Consider the following 22,101-nt stretch of genomic DNA (forward strand, 5'->3'; position numbering starts at 1 on the left):
CTGTGGCGAACCCACATCTGAGCCCTTCCTGTCCCTCACTTGATGTCCAAGTTCAGAGAGGTGTGGAACCAGGTTATTTCTGTTGTCCTTTTTTCTGGAACTCCTCAGTGGTTTTTATCTGTAGATGAGAAACAGCTTGTTGGAAGAGAGAGCCTGTAAAGTGGGATTTAGCTTTACTGAATCCAATGCTTTGTAGTGTTCAATGATTCTGAGCTTAGGGGACCTCGTGTTCTCAGTGTCTTTCTCTCAGTTATGAAACAGTCAAGATAAGGGTCCATTTGTGAACGTGGCTTGCGGAAGCCTGCCTGCTTCCCACTAATCTCCCCATTGAGGGTGCTCCCTCGGCACCTAGCTGATGTTCACAGAGATTTTGGGTACATGGGAGGCGAGGAATACAGATCCGAGTCCATTTACTGGCGTCCTCGTGGTAGCTTTTTTTGGTGTTAACAAAGGCAAACGTTGATTGCCCGACTTTGGTATCTTCCCCTCCTTCAGATCTCTTCACTCTGTCTCTTGGTCCTTGAGTGTTCTCGCCATTGGGCAGCCTCCAGCAAGGGCCTTGCGTATGGCTACTGGACCCGTTCTGACTTTCCTGCCTCCCCATAAGTGTGTTCAGAATCGCGGTATCAGGGCCCCAGAGCAGTGAGGGAAAAGTGTTGTTACGAGTTCTGCAAATCTTTTCCATTTTTTCTCTGTCATCTGTTTTCCTCTGTAAGTGCCTTTCAGCTGCTTTAGCCTCCTTGTGCCTCTCTGTGCTGTATGAAACAATACTGCTCCTAATTGTCCATTATCCTTCCTTGTAGGGTTTTTCATGAGTTCATATTCTTTTCCGGTACTGTCTTTGGCAGCCATCTTTCTCTACTTGGCAAACAGGTCAGGAACCTGCTGTAAGGTACATCGTGGGCTCCTTGTTGTAGAAGCTGAGTTCAAGTCCTGCCTATATGTTCTTGAAGCTTTTATTAAGCTCTTCCTAGATGCAAAGCATGTGCTGGGGAGACAGAAAAGTCAGCCTCTGGAGCTCACCTGCTAATGAGAGAATTAACACCTGGAAGATCTCGGCTTCAAATAGGAAATTCCCCTGGTCCTTAGGGCGCTGCAGCAAAGCAGATGGTAAGGCTTCTTCCTTAATGTCACTTCCATTCATGAGATCCTGTCAGTTTCTGACGTTCAGCTGTTTGACTGGGCTAAGGACTTTGGCCAGAACCTTCTTTTGGGCTCTTCGGCAGCTAGGACCGCAGCCTCTGCAGCAGCAGGTCCAGGCACCAGGCTGCACCTTCCCCAGAGACGGTTTCCCAGGATGGCGACCAAGGACACAGGTCTGCAAGTTCCCAAAATGCTTCGGTCCAGCATCCTGAGCCGTCTGCAACAGGCTCCCAAGGGAGATGGTGGTCAAGATGACTTGCCTGGAAAACATTGCCTTGGGTCTCTTCTTTGGGGTGCCCTGCCTCCATGTTCTTAGTTTCCTTTTTATAAAATAGAAGGGCCCTACTAGATGACCTCAGAGGTCTTCCAACTCTAAGTCGTAGGATCATATCACTTTTTGGATTTTTCTAACTAGCTATGCAAAATTTTGGTCACTCTTGATCTAATTTCTGTCGTCTATTTCCCCTTTTATATTGTTATTCGCTTGCTTAAATAGTTCAGAATTGTATTATTTTAAGTGCATACCATATCTTTTTGTTTTGTGCCATAAATTCTTTTTTTCTAATAATAGCTTTTTATCTTTCAAAATCCATGCAAAGATAGTTTTCAACATTCACTCTTGCAAAGTCTTGTGTTCCAAAAGTTTCTCCCCCCTTCCCTTTGACAGCAAGTAATACAATATAGGTTAAAGATGTGCAATTCTCCTATACATATTTCCACATTATCATGTGCATGCTATATCTTTTTCTCATCATTATTAGTTTTTCTTGTTGCTTTTCACTAATTATGATTTTAGCCCTGGCAAATTGATGGCATTGAATGTACATGGCTGATTCAGGGATAATTGCACATAGGTAACAAGTCTTTTCTGTCTTTTAAATAATCGATTTCATCTTTTTTCTGTGCTGTTACTTGGTGTTCTCCATGAACAATGTCTGCCAGTGCTTTTCTCGAAAGTATTGATAAATTATGCATCCCCTTTGATCCAGCAGTGTCTGTACTTGGCCTGTAAGAGATCATAAAAAGGGAAAAGGACCCACGTGTGCAAAAAAGTTTGTAGTGGCCAGAGACTGGAAACTGAGTGGATGCCCATCAGTTGGAAAATGGCTGATAAGTTATGGCATATGGATGTTCTGGAATATGATTGTTTTGTAAGGTGGTTTCAGAGAGGCCTGGAGAGGCTTATCGGAGAACCAGGAGACCATTGTATACAGCAACAAGATTACGTGATGATCAATTGAGAGATGTGGCTCTTTTTGACATTGAGGTGGTTCAGGCCACTTCTGATAGATTTGTGATGGAGAGAGCCATCTGCATCCAGAGAGAGGATCGTGGGGACTGAATGGGGATCACAACGTAGTATTTTCACCTTTTTGTTGTTATTTGTTTGTTTTTTTTTCTTTCTTTCTCATTCCCCCCCCCCCCCCTTTTTGATCTGATTATTCTTGTTTAGCATGATAAATGTGGAAATTTATATAGAAGAATGGCACATATTTAATATATATTGGACTACTTGCTGCCTAGGATTGGGGTGGGGAGAACAATTAGGAACACAAGGTTTTGCAATGGTGAGTGTTGAAAACTATCTTTGGATGTATCTTGAAAATAAAAAGCCATTAAAAAGTATTAATAATATACATGAATATAAAGGCATGAGGCTTCTGGGTAATCTACAAGACTCATCATCTCTTTTCCCCCTTTGCACTGAAGTGACCAAGCCTTAGTATCTACAATGATTTTATTTGGAGGCTCTCTCAAGTTCTTGGGACTCTGCTTTTTTCATCCTCTGTAACTGAGGGTAGCACAGCAACTATTTTCATGGGGTTTTCTACTTTTTGTGGATACTGATCACCAGTAATACATGAGGACCAAATGAAATACTACGTCCACCTTTTTGGGGGTCTTCGAGGAGATCCTGAGGGTTGTCCTATTGTTTTGTGCACCCCCTTGGGTTTTTAGAGTCAGAAGACTAAAGGAGCTGGGATTCCTTTGGAAGGAGTTTGTCTAAGCGTGGGTGAGAGCAGGGCCACACAGGCTCGTTGTCGGGCTTGGACCCACGGATGGCCTCCTTTCCGTCCCTGTGATCTGTGGCCATTCACGGGTTCTGCTTCCGTCCCTTTGTGTCACGATGTTCACTAGCACCTTCCGTGTTTCCCTGTATGCGTCCTGCTGTTTCTTACATATTTGGCACGTGCAAGCTCTAGAATATTAGTGCATTCCCCCTGGAAAGGACTCCCCTACTCAGACTTCTCTCAGCTGGAGAGTTGGTCTTCAAGTAACTGGAGTTAACGTGGCTGCTTTTTGTTAGTTTAAATTGTGTCCAACTCTCGGTGACCCCATTGGGGTTTTCTTGGCAGAGATGATGCAGGGGCAGCCATTTCCTTTTCTGGCTCCTTTGCCAGCTAGGAATGTCTGAGGCAGGATTTGAATTTGGGAAGAGTCTCCCTGATGTCCAGGTTCAGCGTCCCGCCCACGGTCCTCTTGGCTACCCGCTATTGCTTCATTCTTTTCTGCCTGTGCCTCGTGTCTGTTCCTTCTTTGCTTTTGTTTCTCTTGCATGGTAACAAATCTTCCAACACGAAGAAGAAAAATGTGGGCGCCACAAGTTGTGAACCTCTGGGCTTTGTGAGGTGTTCAGCAGTGAATGCGATTCTCACCTGAGATGGGGGGGGCGCAGGAGGGCTCGCCACCTGGCATCGGCCCCGGCGGGCCCCGGTCGGATCCCCCGAGAGACAAAGGACCATCCAGGCTCTTCCGGCAAGAGGAGAGGTGGCCGCGGAGGGTCCGGTCCCTGGTACAAAGTGCTCGAAGCAGCAATTTCTAGTTGCATTTTTAAAATTTAAAAATGGGCACGAACAACCTTTTGTTTTCCACTGGAACCATTTATTCCCACATCTTCGCAATATTCCGCTCCAGGATCTCATTCTGTATGTGTCTTAAGTGCTCTAAGTCTTTGATTTCAAACTTGCTTTGTGAAACTTGTAATTTGTATGAGGTCTGTCGTGAGACTTTTATTTTTGTAATTTTTTGGTGAAGGTTCTTCTGGACCCAGAGTCTTCTTCATACAATGCGTCCCTTAGTGGGACCCAAGGTGGGGTGGGGTGGGGCGCGGCGCAGAGTAACACACCGTTAGCTGGCATCCCCTCGCTAGGTTCTGGCTAATAATTTGGGAAGCTGCGGCCTCCTCGGGTGGGGGCTCGTCCCTGCCTCGCGGTCTCGGCCTTGGAGCGCCGGGTCCCGGGTCCTGCCCGGGAGCTCCTAGAGAGCCTTTTGTATTTGTGCCCCAAGCGCCTGGAACACAGTGAGTGCTTCACGCAGGCCTTTCCATTCATCCAGATTCTAGAGTGGGAAGGAACCTCAGGGGCCGCCCAGTTCTTCCCCCTCTTCTTCCAGAAGCCCAAAGAGGTCAAATGACAAAGCCTGCTGATAGTGAGGGTTCGGAGGCGGGATTCGAACACGGGTCCCATGGCTCCCTGGAGCCCCCGGCTCTTTTCCATGTTGCCTCTGCTGGTGTGGCTTAGGAGAGGAAAGACTGTCGTACACACTGGAGTCTGCCCACACCATCAGTGGTGAGACAGACAGAGCCCACAAGATGTGCACCAGGACTTGGTGGGTTCACCCTCAGAAATTGTAGCTGTGTATTATTGGGGGAGCCGAGACCACGGGGTTAAGTGACTCGCCCAGGGCCGCAAGCCAGGAGGCGCTAAGTGTCCGGCTGCCCCTGTCACGTGCCGGCGCCCTCTCCGCCCGCTGTCCGGCTGCCCCTGTCACGGGCCGGCGCCCTCTCCGCCCGCTGTCCGGCTGCCCCTGTCACGGGCCTGCGCCCTCTCCGCCCGCTGTCCGGCTGCCCCTGTCACGGGCCGGCGCCCTCTCCGCCCGCTGTCCGGCTGCCCCTGTCACGGGCCGGCGCCCTCTCCGCCCGCTGTCCGGCTGCCCCCAAAGAAGACGTTTTCTCCTTATCACAGAGTGGTTCTAACTTCTCGGGCCTGTCTGTGAGAGGGGAAGGAAAGGTGGGTCCTCATGCAGAGCTTGTTTCTTGGAACGCTTTCAATCCCATCAATCACGGCGGGATTTGATTCAAGAACGAACATGTTGACGTGACAGCTGAAACTGAGCCGTACATTTTGGATTTGCTGGAAGATGGATAATAGGGACAAATGTCAGTTATTGAAATAGTGAAAGTTGTTGCAGGTTATTATCCCAGGCCAGCCTCGGGATGCGCGTAGTTATACAAGGTGCAGATGTCCGAGGTAGCCGTTGGCTCAGACGCCCTCTTTTCTATATGTGTTATTAAGGACCTACTATGTGCTAAGTACTGGGGCCCAAAGGAAGGCAGAAACCAGTCTCTATCCCAGGAAACTCACATTCTACCAGGAGAGACAGAGCACCAATGGCCTTGCACAAACAAGATCTGTTTTCTTGGTCTTTCCACAGCATTTGATGCTCTTTATGACTCTTGCTCTTTGGGCTTTTGGTGTTTCTGGGCTTTCTTGGTTCTCCTGCCTGGGGGACCATTCCTTGGGCTCCGTGGCTGAATTATTATCCCATTTCATGGCTCCTAATTGTGGCGCCTCCCCACAGCTATTTTAAAAGCTTTTCTCTCCACTCTGGCTTCAGCTCCATATGTGAATTATCGCTATGTAATTGGGTTTTGGATTGATCTAACCAGATCCACTTGTGAAACATCAGCTGCTTGTTGGGCATTTTGAACAGCATGTCTGTCCAGTGGCATCCCACACTCGGTGTCCAAGCCAGAACGCATTCTCTTTTCCCCAAATTCAACCCACCCTCTCCGTTTTACTGTTTCTTTCAAGGGCACCAGCAGCCTTCCGGTCATCCCGGCTCGTGGCTTTGGCGTTATTCTTGCCGCTCCCCATGTCTCCCCCTCCTCAAATTAAATCAGTCGCCAAATACTGTCATTGTCTCCCCCTCCACGTCTTCTCTGCATCTGTCCCCTTCCCTTGGTCTTTGCCACACTTTGCCCAGACTATTGCGGTGGTCTCCCTGTCACAGGTCATTTCCCACGCCAGTGCATCCTGCCCTGAGCTGGGGAAGCTCTGGGCAAGAACTGGGAAATGGGTCATGGAATCCCCAGAGAATGGAAATAAGTAGGTGTGAGGGCTTCCGCGTGGGGGACGTTTTCACTAGTTGGAGAGGAAGCTCCTTGGCTCCCACTTTACTCCTCAGAGGCTACAGGGGTCTAAGACGCGGTGGCTATAACCATACCGCGTGGCTTTTTCTCCCCCTTCTTGTTTGTGATAGCTTAAACACCATGTACTATGTGCACAGCAGGCACACACAGTCATCATCAACAGCCTAAGCTACGTTTCCAGCTACCATGAACCCCTTTCTTGCCAACAGTTCCATGGTCTTGTGATGAAGAAAACCATCTGCACCCAGAGAGAGTGTTGTGGGGACATGAGCGTGGACCCTGACGTAGCATTTTCCCTTTTGGGTTATTGTTTGCTTGCATTTTGTTTTCTTTCCCATTTTTTTTCCTTTGTGATCTGATTTTTCTTGTGCAGCAAGATCATTATGGAAATATCTATAGAAGACTTGCACATGTTTAACATATATTGGATCACTTGCCATCTGGAGGAGGAGGGAGGGGAAGAGAGGGAAAAATTTGGAACACAAGGTTTTGCAAGGGTGAATGCTGAAAATTATCCATTCATAGATTTTGAAAATAAAAAACTTAAAAAAGAGAGAGAACAAGACATTTGGAACTGATAAAGTACCTTGGATTCTTTGGAGATTGTGGTATTCTGTGACTCAGCAGCAAGAGAATATGGAGGTTGAAAAAGATGGTTGTAAGATCGCCTCAGTTTTCTGACTGCAGTCCAGTCTGTTCATCGCCTTCGGCTCACTTGTGGCGCAGCTTGTTGACCATTTGTAGTTCCCGTGCCACTGAATCCTGTAGTTTGGCAGGTTCGCCATCGATTCTTGTCATGTGCCTTACTTGTTGTATTCTTTCAAGTCGCCAGGAACCAATCCCGAGCCATCGCTTCCAGGGAAATACAGGATCAAGTTCTTGCAAGCCTCTGGCCCCTTTTACTACAATATAGCCCAATGGCCCTCCCATACCAGCAGTTTATTTCCTCTTCCTTTTTCTGTATATCCCACATTGGACACATGGACAACAGTGATGTCACTCGTGGCTGACTGAAGCTTCCTTAACATGTTTTCCCCATACAGCATATCACAGCAAACGGGGGCTGCGATACTTGGGGGCTCTTTAAACAGCAAAATCATCAAAAAGCATAAAAATCCTAAAAACAAACCAACAAACAAAAAACCTGGACACTGACTAGAGTGCGCAAAGACATGTGCAGCCTGCGGGCCCGACTAGAGGCTGGAGGGTCTCCTTGTGGGACTTTAGCTGGGGAAGCGGCCTCGGCAGCCCCTTCCACAGGTATCCACAGATACCCTGGCCCCATGGGTACCAATTTGAGCATCCAAGTAAATCTTAGTGAGCAGGTGAATTCACAAACATGGACTCCACAGATGATGGGGATCGGTTGTCGGCTGCTCATTCACTTGGGTTCGCCTGTTTGGATTGCGACCCCAAGACCTTGAGTGTCCTTGGAGCATCTGGGAGCCAGAGAGACTGGGCCGGGCGTCCAGGCCGTGGAGCCTGACCCTCTGTCTCTTCCTTTGCTCCACGTGGATGATGACTGAGTTAGGAGGGACTTCTTTCTGTAGTAGCTTCTCTCAAAGAATGTTCTTGGCTGCCTAAGAACTTGCACACAACGATCTGAACTCGCAGAGAGACTTTGAGTGTGTTTCGGCTTAGTGCTGCTCTGTGAAATGGAGAATAACTGGTGTTTGGGGGTGCGGAGGTGGGATCTTGTTTTTAGAGTCACAAAATGATAGAGCTGGAGTGCTAGCGGTCCTGTGCTTTTGCAAATGAGGAGGCGGCCCAGCATTGCCCAACAGAGGCAGGAGGCAGAGAGCCTGTGGGGCCACAGATCCAACATGAACCTATCTTTGGGCCTGTCCCGTCCGGTGCAGCTGAGTGCCAAGAGACGGCCAGGTCTCCAAAGCTAGGGAGAAGATGTCCTCCCGCATTGAGGAGCCCACCCTGGGGAGCAAACTGGGGCGGGGAGGGGGGGTGCTGCCAGTGGAATCAAATTTGTCCTTTTTTCTCATTTAGTTTTGCACTTTTTTCTGCCCTCACATTCAGAAGAAAAGGAACTTCAGTTTGCTATTGGAAGAAACTGTCTTCCAAATTAACATGTCTTTTGATGTTCAGACCCGAACAATGGTTACTCCGGCCCACTCGCACAAAAGCAAATTAAATTTTATCACTGTTATGACTAATGCTAATTTCCATTTATTAAGCACCATAAAATAATATACAGAAACAATGAATTAGACATGGTCTCTGCTGAATGGATTTATAATTTGAATAAGATGTGATAAATTAGGGAAAGATGGGAATGTAATTTAGGGAGAAGGAAGTTACTTGGAAAAGTAAGTGGATCTTAAACGTTTTTGACCTTTTAAGAGGTTTGAGAAAGCTGGAAAGCTTCAGCACTTGTTCAAGCCTCTCTCGCTTTCTTCCCCTGGTCCTTCAGCTCATCATGGGCATCTCTCGGTTCATCACTCTACCTGACTCCCTGTACCCAAGTCTTGTCTTTCCTTTAGATTTCTCCCCGTGTCTTACTTCCCAGATAAAACCCTGCTCTCGTCTTGGGGGTGACGGGTCTGACCGCGGGGTGCCAGTTCTTCCAATGGCATTGAGACCTCATCACCTGGCGCCATCCCGCCTTCCCAGAATTCTCACACACCATCATCAGTAATATTATTAATAACTCGTATTATCGGCCAATTAATCCTCATTGTCATCGTGGCTATCTCGGCCTCTGCCATTCCCCTCCCGGGGCGCCCGGTCTCCCATCTCGGGAGCTGCCCGGGCCCTCGGCCGTCAGTCCCCTCCCCTTCCCCCTCCTTATCTTCCCCCAACACTCATCGCTCAAGACCCGCCTCTTCCAGGAGACCTTTCCCACCATGTCACCTTCCGTCTCCTCTGCAGAATGGCTTCTCTGCCTCATGGTTTTCGATAGTTTCTTCTGTTAGAGTAAAAGCCCTTGAGGGCAGGGCTACTTTTCTGTCTCCCCCGGGCCCGGCCCAGCGCCTGGCACTCCCCCAGTGCTTGTGGACGGAGCGACAAGGAAGGGGAGTTATGGCCGGGCACAGCTCCCCAGAGAAAGCTCTCGGCCTCTTGGGAGATCACAGGCTTGTCGCGAATCTCTCCCCTTCCACGGGGTCCGTGGGGACCAGACGTGCGACTCGGAGACCTCTCGCTCCCTGCTAAGAACTTTGGGTCCATGAGGTAGAGCGAAGCACGGGGTCCAGGCCCAACCGATGAGTTACTGAGTCGCCCTCTGTGCCTGCAGAGATGGGGTCGGGCGCTCACAGAGCGTAGGGTCGGAGGAGAGGAAGAAGGGCCCCCGCCTAACTCTCTGCCAGCTGCCAACGCAGCTGTGGTTGCCACAGGGTAACCGGGCTCCCGAGCGGAGGGAGCGCTTGCAGGGGGCTTTGGAGGCTGGGTAGGAAATCGGGGAGAAAGGGCGATCTGGGGTCACAGGGGGCCACAGGGGAGGGAGCGCGGGGTGTCGGTGCGGGAAGGGGGATGAGCTGTTTGTCACTCCCCAGCTGGCAGCTCCGGAGGGCCGTGGGAGGAATCGGGGAGGGCTGTGCTGGGAGCAGCCTCGGTCTCCCAGGGTGACAAGCTGCCACTCGTGGGAGTGGGCGGCCCGGCTGGCCATTGTTGGTCTGGGGTGTTCTCCCGACGGTCCTGTGTGGCTGCTAGCTCAGAGTGAATCTGGACAATGCGAATCCCCAATTTGTATTCTTGGTGTTTGGGGCCAGCCCTGGGAGCGCTATCTCTGGTTCCAAGCGTGGGCTGTGGTGCCAGAAGGAAAGCTCTCGGTTGCTGTGTCTGTGTCCTCGCCGCCGGGTCGTCATCTCCGGCCGTCCCCGCTCCTCCTGACGTGGGTCCGCTTCCTCGTGGCGGCCCCCAGGAGAGCTCTTCGGGCTGGGGGACCTGCTTTTTCAACACAAGGTGATACCCAGTGGACAGCTCTGTCCCTTTGCAATCCCTTGCCCTTTGTATATCTCCCCCCAACCCAGGGACATTTCTCTGACAATGCCATTCTCGCCATTTTTCCTGTTTTATTCCTAATTGGTAATGTTTCATCCAGGTTGTACTAAAGCCACTTGTCAAAGATGCACTGGGGAGCTGATTGTTAAATGTTCAGTGTGAGCTCTTGCACCTTGGAAACTGGCAAAGGTTATAAGGAAGGGCTCGATTTATTCTTTTGTTGATTTGCCTGGACTTCAGCAAGGAAGGGACAAAACGCAATTCTAATTAAACTTGAGTGTGTGTTGGGGGCAGGGGAGAAGCTGGGTTGTTAAATATTGCCTAGCACACCCTTGGTTTCCTCCCCATGGGTTCTTTGGAGACTCTTGTTCCACGATGGCCAAGAAGATGGCCTTTATTTCGGGGGTAAGCTTGGGTCTCCCAGAGGTGACACAGCCAGCTCTTTCTCAGGTTAACTCCAGGGCTCAGTTTATCGTCCAGTTTGTGTCTTTCCTGGCTACGTGCTCGGATGCCTCGGGCCCAAGGCTGGCCGTCCTCCCACAGCTCGGAGACTGGACGCTAGGACGGGCTTCGTCCATTTGGGTTTTTTGGATTCCTAGTTCAGCCATGACCCTTGCGTGGTTCCGAATGGCCTTTACGGGGCGGTCAGCACCACGGGCCAGAAGCAGGAGCAGGAATGGCACGAGGGCTTTGGCAAGTGTGGCGGGCTGCCGGAGCTTGGATGTGCCAGATAGACCCACCTGGTAGACCTCAGGAAGAAAGAAATAAAATCCATAGAATGGAGAAGGAAACCGATGCTAGTAAAGTGTAGTTGGCCCTCCACAGCAGATGACGGGCACGCCCCCGATCCGTAGGGGCGCCCTCGTGGAGGTGGGCTCTGAGGAGCGGGACCTGCTCCGGCACTGGGGAGACCATGGGGACGGGCAGTCGGCTTCCTCCCCGTTTTGTGCTTTGCTGGAGCCCGATGGGACAGCTGGGCGCCCCTCAGATTTCATACAGACCGGAGGGCAGTGTGGTTAGAGTAATTGGCATATGTTTATTGACCCGACAGTGATTCTTATTAAGCAGTTCTAAGCCTGTGATTTGTGGAACAGATGCTGATTCCCAGGGAGTCTCCTAAGCCAATGCAATCATCAGGCAGATACTTAAGAACCCTAATCCTTGGTGCTACTGTTTGAACCAGGAGTTTGAGCTCCCTTAACCTTCATGGAAGAATATCTCGGAAAGCTTTGTCTGACTTTTGATGGCCACAAACTGGTTCCAGTTGGCTTAGGACTTTCATGCAAATAATCCGCGGGTAAGAACAGTTTTAGGAAGAAATGCAGCCTTTCTCAGGTTTATCATGTGGGTTTTTTTGGGGGTGGGGGGAGGTTTCCAGTAGCCATTCTTTGAAAGAAAAGCCTTGAGCACCAAACGGAAGATGTTCTGTTCCTGTAGGCAGTAGGGAACCACTGGAGTTTATTGAGGAGGGAAATGACCTGCTCTCTAGGAAGGTGCCTTTGCTAGTTGATTGGAGGATGGGCTGGTTTGGGGAGAGATTGGGACTCGCCAACCAATCAGGAGGTCTTTGCAGTGTTCCATGCCTAAGGTGCTGGGGGTCTGCAGCAAAGTGGTGGGGTGTCGGGAGAGAGAGCAGAACTGACAGGCCTTAGCAACAGAACGGATACGTGGGTAAGCATGCGTGAGAGGGGATGGTACCTGAATGGCAATGAAGATGCCTCCTGGGGTGGCTGGGAGGAGGAGGATGGTGCTGTTCACAGGGAAAGGAAAGGTAGCGGGGAGAAATGAGGGGGAAGGATGAGGATTCTGGGCCATGTTGGGTTCTGTGGGATATTCAGTTCAAGAGGCCCTGATAGGGCAGCTAGAGGTAGGAACCAGACAAATAGACTGCTTCTCATCAGCACAGAGATAATCACTGAATCCTGGCTAGCTGATGGGATCCCCAAGTAATCGAGTATAGAGGGAGGAAAAGGATCTCCCTCCACCCCAAGACTGGGTTCGGAGCTAGCTTCCAGGCAGCAGATGCCTCCGAGTGGTCCATGTGGCTGGTGTCTTCCTGCAGCCTGGTCTGGCTGAATTGTGCTGCCCGGAGTTTCTTCTCCTCTCGGGGCTGCTTTTTCTTTTTTCTTTTTTTTAAATTGAAGCTTTTTATTTTTGAAACACATGCAAAGATAATTTTTCAACATTGACCCTTGTAAAACACTGTGTTCCAAGCTTCTCCCCCTTCCCCCAACTCCTTCCTCTAGATGGTATATAATCCAATATTTGTTAAATATGGTAAAAATATATGTTAAATACAATATAGGCATAGTATTTATACAGTTCTTTTGCTGCACGAGAACAATCTGATCAAAAGGTAAAAAATGAGAAAGAAAATAAAATGCAAGCAAACAACAACAAAAAGAGTGAGAACGTTACGTTGTGCTCTACACTCAGTTCCCACAGTCCTCTCTCTGGGTGCAGATGACTCTCCATCACAAGACCATTGGAACTGGCCTGAATCATCTCATTGTTGAAGAGAGCCATGTCCATCAGAGTTGATCATCACATAGTCTTGTTACCGTGTATAATGATCTGGTTCTGCTCATTTCACTCAGCATCAGTTCCTGTCAGTCTCTCCAGGCATCTCTGAAATCCTCCTGCTGATCGTTTCTTACAGAGCAATAATATTCCATAACATTGAAATTTACCCAACATTCTCCAATTGATGGGCATCCATTCATTTTCCAGCTTCTAGCCACTACAAACAGGGCTGCTACAAACATTCTTGCACATCCAGGTCCCTTTCCCTTCTTGAGTATCTCTTTGGGATACAGGCCCATAGAGACATTGATGGATTAAAGGTGTGCCCAGTTTGATAACTTTTTGAGCATAGTTCCAAACTGCTCTCCAGTTGGTTGGATCCATTCACAACTCCACCAACAATGTATCACTGTCCCAGTTTTCCCACATCCCCTCCAACATTGTCTTTTCCTGTCATCTTAGCCAATCTGAGAGGAGTGTATTGGTAGCTCAGAGTTGTCGTAATTTGCATTTCTCTGATCAGTAGTGATTTAGAGCACCTTTTCATATAACTAGAAAGGGTTTTAATTTCTTCATCTGAAAAGTGTCTGTTCATATCCTTTGACCATTTATCCACTGGGAAATGGCTTGATAAATTTGAATCCATTCTCTCTATATTTTAGAAATGAGGGCTTTATCATCAGAACCTTTGACTATAAAAATGTTTTTATTCCAAACACGCGCTTTCTGAGCCTCTTAGGAATAACCGTGATATTTTAGGGGTTTTTTTTCCATTTTTTGTGCATAGTCTTGTTTCTTCTCAGCCCCGTGCTTAGCCCAGCATGTGGCATTGAGTAGGTGCTTAATAAGTGCTTGTTGACTTAAGAGCAGGAATAGTCTCCAGCCTGCCTGTTTTCCCCTTCTCCATGAGTCTGCCCTCCTGCAGCCTGCACCAGGGTTCTGCTCCACTGGGTCCTCGTGCCCCTCTAGAGCTTATCCTAAGAATGGGACTAAAGGACGTCAGAAGGACTTGTGTGGCCCAGCGTGTGATGAGGGGTCGCGGGCGGGTGACCAGGGCCCTCCCTGGGGCCTCCGGAGACCCCGGATGAAGTGGATGGCAGCTTTGAGAACACGAGCAGGAGCCCCGCAGCCTGGTCGGTAGGCATGGCCGGGATCTGCAGCAGGGGGAAGGACTCCCGAATGGCGGAGCTGAAGGAGTCCGAGGCTGGGATCTCGGACGTTTGTTGGGGACACGTTGTTGCTTCTCTGGCCGCAACATTGTAAAAAGGTCGTGTAGAACAGATGCCTTAAGGAGCGGCCAGCTCTGAAATGTTGCCTGAACCAGAAGGAAATGCGAGAGTTACTGAAAGAAATGAAAAGGGGCTAGAACATGTTCAGTCATTCAGCAGGAGTGACTCTGACCACCATCCTCTGCTGTGCCCTTCTCCTTTTGCCCTCAGTCTTTCCCACCAGTTTTTTCCAGCGAGTCTTGTCTTCTCATTACGTGGTTAAAGTATTCTAAGTTTCAGCTTCGGTATTTTAAGTTTCCACTGAAGTTTCCAGTGCATCGTCTGAATTAATTTCTTTAAACATTGACTGATTGCATCTCCGTGCTGTCCAAAAGACTCTGAAAAATCTCCAGCAGAATTCAAAAGCATCAGTTCTGCAGCATTCAGCTTTCCTTATATAGTCCAACCCTCACGGCTAGTGGAGTCGCTCCTGGAAAAACTATAGCTTTGACTATGGGGACCTTTGTCGGCAACGTGCTATTTCTGTCTTTACGTCTGCTGTCCAGATCTGCTCTGGCTTTCCTTTCAGGGACCAGGCATCTTTTAATTTCATGACTGCGGTCCCTGCCTGCTACAGTCTTTCAGCCCAAGAATATAAACTCTGACCCAGCTTCCATTTCTTATTCCTTCTTTTGCCAGGAAGTAATGGAACCAGTTGCCAAGATCTTAGAGTGTTGGGGATATTAAACTTCAAATCCCCTTTTACACTCTTTCATTCTCGTCAATCCTGACTTCCCTCAGGATATTTCATACTTTTAAAAATACTTGTTCTACTTTCTCTTTTTTATACATGTTTTGTGATATATGGGCATGTCTTCCCTACTTGCACTCCATGATGCAGCTGCAGTAACCTCCTTGCAGTTCCTCCCACAGTATCCTGCATCTCCTATCTCTTTCTTTGCCCTAGCTGCCCCCCTTTTTACTGCCACCCCTCAGTTTCCCAGACTCCTTCACAACTCTGCAGGTGACCTTTCCTGGTTCCTTCTCCTATTAGTGCCTTCCCCTTTCAGATTTCTCCATCTCTGTGTATATCTTGTAGGTACCCCGCTCTTTACATCGCATCGCCCTCATTACACTATCAATTCCCTGAGCATAGAAATTGTTTGCCCCTCTCTGTATCCTTAGGCTAGCAGAGTCTTACTCATCATAAATGTTGAGTAAATGTACTTGTTGACTGACTGCCAAATATTCTCATTATTAAGTTTCTCCTATTTGCAGATTCCATTGCATTCATGTACCACTTACCCATTCCTTAGAATCCAGGTACTCCCTTTGTTTCCAGCATTATGAATATTTTTATTATATTTAGGACTTTTCTGTACATCTTTGACTTATTTGAAATAGAGACCATGTAGTGGGAGCTTTGACTCAAAGAGACTGATCTGTGGAGTCGCCCGTTTCCTTGGAGCTTGTCTTCCCTCTGACAATGACTATTAGCATATTATGGTCTCTTTGTCAATTTGTCGCATGTGAGGTAGAATCTCAAATTGTTTCTAAGTAGTTTCACTTTGCAAGCTGTTGACTTCTGTCCTTGGACCACTTATGAGGGAATAGTTCTTGTTCTCAATTTCTCTTAATTCCTGTAGGCCTTATTGGGAATATTTGATGCAAGTTTTGGGGGAAATTGATGATTTTCTTTCTTACCCTAGATGTATTGATTTTTCATACAAAACTTTTCCAGCTTAAAATCACCAAAATTGGTAATCCTACAAGTTATTTGCAATACATAATAACTGCAAAAGGCATCCTCCTTGTCTGTAATGACTCCATAGTACCACATTTGTAATTTTTTCTTCATGAAGGTCTATTCTCTGACTCATAGTTAAGAAAAGACTGATTTTTCCTAGTGATGTTTTTGTAGATGCATTAAAGCAGTGACTCTCATTAGATCATGACACCTTGGAAAACTTACAGACCCCATCCTGAACTAGGTCTGAAAATAGCAGCACCAAAAACCGGAAACATGGGACAGTGCTTCCTCCACCCTGGAAGCAGAGCCCAACTTTAACAATAAAGTTAAAAGTCAAGAAATAGGCTGGAAATGAGCAAACAACAGAAAGAGAACTTATTAAAAAGTTTTACTATGATGAGAGGGATGATCAAAATAAAAACTTAGAAGCAGAAAAATCGAAATCTATGTCCAAAGCCTCAAAGAAAAATATGAATTGGTCTCGAGCCTAAAAAAGAATTCCTGGAAGAGCTCAAAAAAGATTTTAAAAATTAAATAAGAAAAGTAGAAGAAAAATTGGGAAAAGAAAGGAGTGATGCAAGAAAATCATGGAAAAAGTCAACTTGTTAAAGGAGTCACAAAAATATTGAAGAAAATAATCTTTAAAAATAGAATTGGCCAAATGACAAGAGGCACTGACAAGAACTCCTTAAAAAATAGAATTAACCAAATGGGAAAAGAGGTACAAGAACTCATTAAAGAAAAATTTCCTTAAAAATTAAAATTGAGCAACTGGAAGCTAATGGCTACATGACACATAAAGAAACAAACAAAAAAAAATAATGAAAAAATATATGAACTATCTCATTGAAAAACAACTGACCTGGAAAATACATCTACAAGTGATAATTTAAGAATTAGTGGACTATCTGAAAGCCATGGGGAAAAAATAAAGCTTAGACATTTTATTTAAAAAAATTATCAAGGAAAAACTGCCCTGATATCCTAAAATCAGAAGGCAAAATAGAAATTAAAAGAATCTTTTGATTACCTAAAAGTAATTCCAAAAAAAGAACTGTCAGGAATATTATAGTCAAATTCCAGATCTTATGGGTCAAGTAGAAAATATTGTAAGCACCTAGAAAGAATTTCAGATATCATGGTGCCAAAGTCAGGATAATGCAAGTTTTAACAGTTTCCAGATTAAAGGATTAGAGGGCTTGGAATATGATATTCTAGATGACAAAGGAGCTAGGAGATTATAGCCAGGAATATCCAGCAAAATTTAGTATGATCCTTTATGGGGAAAATGGCTATTTAATGAAATAGAGGACTTTCAGGTATTCCTGTTAATAATAATAATAATAATAAAAACAGAGCTAAATAGAAAATTTGATTTTTAAATACAAGATTCAAGAGAATCATCAAAAGGTAAACATGAAAGAGAAATCACAAGGGATTCAATAAGGTTAAATGAATTATGTTCCTATATGGGAAGATACTTGTAAGAATTTTATTATTAGGGCATTTAGAAGGAGTATACAGACAGTATTTGCTTTATTTAACTTCACATTATACAAATTTGACTCTGTGACTGATGGGCCATAGGACCTCAAGATAGTGAAACCACTCTGGCTCTTTGGGGCTCCAGGCATTGAAGCCTCTCCAAATTAAAGGCCATAGAATCATGGAGGGATCAGGTCTGGCAGAACCCCACAGTGGGTTGGGAAGGTCTGGAATGGTCTACTTCCATTAAATGAGAACTCTGTGTATAGACAAGAGAAGAGGATGCGAGTTGACGTGATGGTGTGATTTTAAAAAACTAAAAATTAAGGAATTAAGAAAGAGGAACATACTGGTAAAATGGAGAAAGGAGAGAAAGAATAGAGAAAATTATCTTACATAAGAGATGCAAAAGGAAGAACTTTTATAGTGGAGGAGGAAATAAGAGGATTGTGGACAGCATTTGAACCTTATTCTCATTGGAAATGACTTAAAGAGATAGTAATGTATACACTCAGTTGGGCAGAAATCTACCTTAATCTACAGTGAAGGAGGGGAAGGTGATAAGAAAAACAGGGGAGATTGATAGTACAATGGGTAGATCAGGAGAGATAGTGGTCAGAAGCAAAACAGAATTTGGAAGATGGATGAGATAGAAGAGGAGTGGGGAAGAGAAGAGAGGGAAAAGAGAGAGAGGGAATGAAAATGAATAGGATGGAAGGAAATACACAGTAATCATAACTGAATGTGAATGGGATGAACTCACCCATAAAATAGAAGTGGATAGCAGAGTGGAATGAATTAAAATCTGGAATCCAACAATATGTTATGTTTAAGAAACTTATTGAAATATAAACATACAGAATAAAGATAAGGGGATGAAGCAGAAACTGCTTTGCTTCAGCTAAGATTTAAAAAGCAGCAGTAGAAGTCATGATTAAGCAAAGCCAAAAATAGATTGAATTAAGAGATAAGCAGAAACTACATTTTGTTAAAAGATACCATAGAGCAGGGCTTCTTAAACTTTTTGCACTCGTGGCCCCTTTTCACCCTACAAATTTTTACATGATCCTGGGTATATAGGTACTTTAAAATAGATAAACATACAAATCAAATGTTTGCTGATCATAAATCATAATTTTGCAACCCTGACATTGTTACTATGATTCCATATGGGGTCGTGACCCACAGTTTTAAGAAGTTGGGCCATAGATAATGTTAATTATATGATATCACATGATTATTAAACGTATATGTATCTGATGGTAGAATATCTAGATTCTTAAAGGAAAAGTTAAAATGATTTACAAAAAGAAATAGAGAGGAAAATTATACTAGTGGGAGACTTCAAACTTTCCCCTCTTGGAACTAGAAGTTAAGGCAAAGAATAGAATTTTAGAAAAGTGAGATGTGATAGTCCTCTAGAGAAAATTGAATGGGAATAAAAAGGAACATATCTTTTTCACATCTACACATAGTACCTTCACAAAAATTAACTACGTATTAGGCATGAAAAAAACCTTTGTAACTAAATGCAGAAAAGCATAAATATTAAATGCATCCTTTTCAGACAGCAATGCTATAAAAATTACATTCAATAAAGGGTTATGGAAACAGATTAAAAATTAATTGGGAACTAAATAATTATAAGGTACGAGTGGGTCAAAGAACAAATCAGAAAATCAAAATAAGGACTAGCAGAGTTGAAAGGAATAGAAATTGAAAACCATCAAATTAGCTGTTTCATTTTAAACATATTTCCATATTACTCATAGAGGAGTCAGAACAAAAAGGGAAAAGCACAAGAAAGAAAAAAACAAACAAAAAAAGTAAAAATAGTTTGCTTAGATCTGCATTCAGGCTACATAGTTCTTTTTCTGGATGTGGATGGCATTTTCTGTTGGAAATCTATTAGAATTGTCTTAGATCATTATAAGAGCTGTCTGTCATGATTGATTATCACACCATCTTGATGTTACTATGTACAATAATCTAAGAGCTATTTTTATGGAGGGAAATGATAAAATAAACAGTTGTTTGATTTTTTTTTAATAGAAAACTAAATTACCAATATTCAAAGTAGAAAAAAGGTAAATTCACTACCAGTGAGAATGAAATTAAAACAATAATCAGGAGCTCCCTTGCCCAATTATATGCCATAGAGCTAATAATCTAAGTGAAATGGATAAGTAGTTACAAAAATGTAAATTATCCAGGTTAACAGAAGAGAAAATAGGGTAATTTAAGTATTCTGTCTTAGAAAAGAAATTGGACAAGCCATAAATGAGCTCCCTATGAAAAAATTCTTCAGGACCCAGATGGATTCATAAATGAGTTCTACCAACATTGATCCTAGTATTATATAAACTAAGCAAATGTAGTCCTATCAAAGTCCTTTTGTGTCACAATTATGGTGCTGATACCTAAACCAAGAAGAACCAAAATAGAGAAAGAAAACCATCAAACAATTTCCTTAATAAATAATGATTTGAAAAATTGAAGTAAAATACTAGCAAGGAGATTAGCGATATATCACAAGGATCACATACTATGATCAGGTGGGATTTATACCAGGAATTCAAAGCTAGTTCAGTATTGGAAAAACTCGGCATGATTGGTAACATGAATAACAAAAACAACAAAAGTCATGATTATCTCAATAGATGAAGGAAAAGCTTTTGATAAAATACAACACTCATTCAACAGAATAAATGGAACTTTCCTTAAAATTTTAAGTAGTATCTTTCTACAGTCATCAAGCAAGCATCATGAGTGCAATGTAGATAAACTAGAACTTTCTGTGGGAAAATCAGGATGCCCATTATTACCACTCAAATTTTATACTAGAAATGCTTACTGTGGCAATGAGAAGAAAGAATTTGAAGGAATTAGAATAGGCAATGAGAAAATAAAATTATCACTTTGTAGATATGATGTTATACTTAGAAAATCAACTAAAAAGAATTGAAATAATTAGCAAACTTGCAACGTAAAAAATCAACCTATACAAATCATCACCATTTCTATATATTACCAATAAAGTCCAGCAGGAAGAAATGGAGAAATACTTAAAATAACTGGACAGTATAAAATACATCCAAGACAAATCCAGGAACGATATGAACACTATTACAAAACACATTTCACATAAAATCAGATCTAAACAGTTGAAGAAATTTTGTTCATGGGTAGGTTGAGTCAGTATAATAAAAATGATAATTCTGCCTAAATTAATTTGCTCATTCAGTGCCATATTAATTAAACTTTATTTTGTCATGGGTTTGATAGCATTTTGGATTAATCCCAATGTTATTCTGGAAACCCATATGGTCATATCAGGTGTAAACTGGAAAAAAGAAAAAACAAATCTTCCAAATAAAATATGCTAATGCCGTTTTAACCAAAATTCCAATAGGTTCCTTCTTTTATACTATATTATATGGTGTTCAACACATTCATATTATAGAATCATGGAGCCTGTTCTACAGTTGCAAATTAGATTATGTAAATGCATGTGTTTGTGTGTTTACATGTACAATTTAAATGCAGTCTTTTACAGTCGTTCTCAAAGGCTCTCCCGCATCCTGTAGGATTGAATTTTGTTTTGTTGGATTCTGTAAATAAAGTAGGTAACACAAATTTGGTTTATTTATATATTTTTTTAAAAAGCTTGTTGCTTACTGTCATATGAACTAAAAGAACAGAAGTAATTGCTGGCAACTTCAAAAAGCATAACGACTGTCACATTTCTCCTACTCATGTATTCAAGGGGAATTCACTTTATCAAAGTAAATGTGAGCAAAACCACCATAAAATATTAGTTACAGAAGCCTTTTTATATTAAAAATAGTCCATAAACCCACATAGATACCAACTAATTTATTAGCTACAATAAAACCTTTAAATACGCATTTTTTGCCTTTTAAAGGGGAACAGAAAATATTTTGTGGAATAGGATTTTTAAGAAGCATTATGAAACAATGTAGGTGGTTAAATTCCAAGTACTCGGTAAAATTTGCCTTACATAATGAAATCTATTGTAGAAAACTGGAATGCAACTTTGTGGTCTGTTTCTATGTAGGAAGGCCTGTAAATTCCTGCCTTCCCGTCTCTCGGTGAAGGGCCCTGCTGTGGTCGTGCTGCTTTGCCCGGGGAGACCATTCATTGGGAATAAAATTGGAAAGTTCTACTTTCCAACTGCATTTTGGGTTTTCAGAGATTTTCTAAAGATGGGGTAAATGTTTGCAAATGTAGTCGTGAAGGTCAGGGATAGGGCCTGGAATGCTAAATTTGGAGTCTGTAAGACCCGACCTCAGATCTGTGACCCTCTGGCTGCCTCAGTTTCCTCATTTCTAAAATGGGGATAATAACACCCACCTTGCAGGTTATTGTGAAGCTTTCATGAGTAATGTAGGCAGTGCTTTGCTCTGTGGGAGCTTGCTATTTCTTAATAGCTTCCGAGTTGACACCTTGGAAAGCTGACCCCATTTTACAGATTGGAGAGGAGACGTTTTCCCAGATCGCCTCTGAGCCAGACCGGGCTCAGGGGCTCCCTCTGCCTCTTGACGCATGTTCTCTCATCTGCCCACGCTGACCTCCCTCTCTGTGCTCCATTGAGAGTCGACATAGAGACATTCGTGGGGGAGGCTTGGAGGAGAGATTGCTTTAGGCTCGCTGGTGGTTTCTCCCAGAGCCCTTTTGTGTTGTGGACCCTGGGAGCTCTCCTGGTCTGCAGATGGTCAGGATCCCACGGGAGGGGAGAGGGAAAACCCAGGCTGGCCGCAGTCCTGGACAAACGATGCTCAGACCGTCGGTCAGTCACAAGCATCACACGTCTGCCCTTTGCTGGAATCCGAGCTTGACTCTGGCAACACACCTTACAACGGCAG

At 44.5% G+C, this 22,101-nt stretch overlaps 1 protein-coding gene across 3 annotated transcripts in view; it reads left to right on the forward strand.

Annotated features, from left to right (window-relative positions):
• The window catches only part of PALS2 (protein associated with LIN7 2, MAGUK p55 family member), a 63,714-nt gene that overhangs the window by 13,159 nt on the left and 28,454 nt on the right, over positions 1-22,101 (forward strand). The gene's annotated exons all lie outside the window — the stretch shown is intronic.

The sequence above is a fragment of the Antechinus flavipes genome, chromosome 5 (assembly GCF_016432865.1).
Source record: "Antechinus flavipes isolate AdamAnt ecotype Samford, QLD, Australia chromosome 5, AdamAnt_v2, whole genome shotgun sequence".
Lineage (NCBI taxonomy): Eukaryota > Metazoa > Chordata > Mammalia > Dasyuromorphia > Dasyuridae > Antechinus > Antechinus flavipes.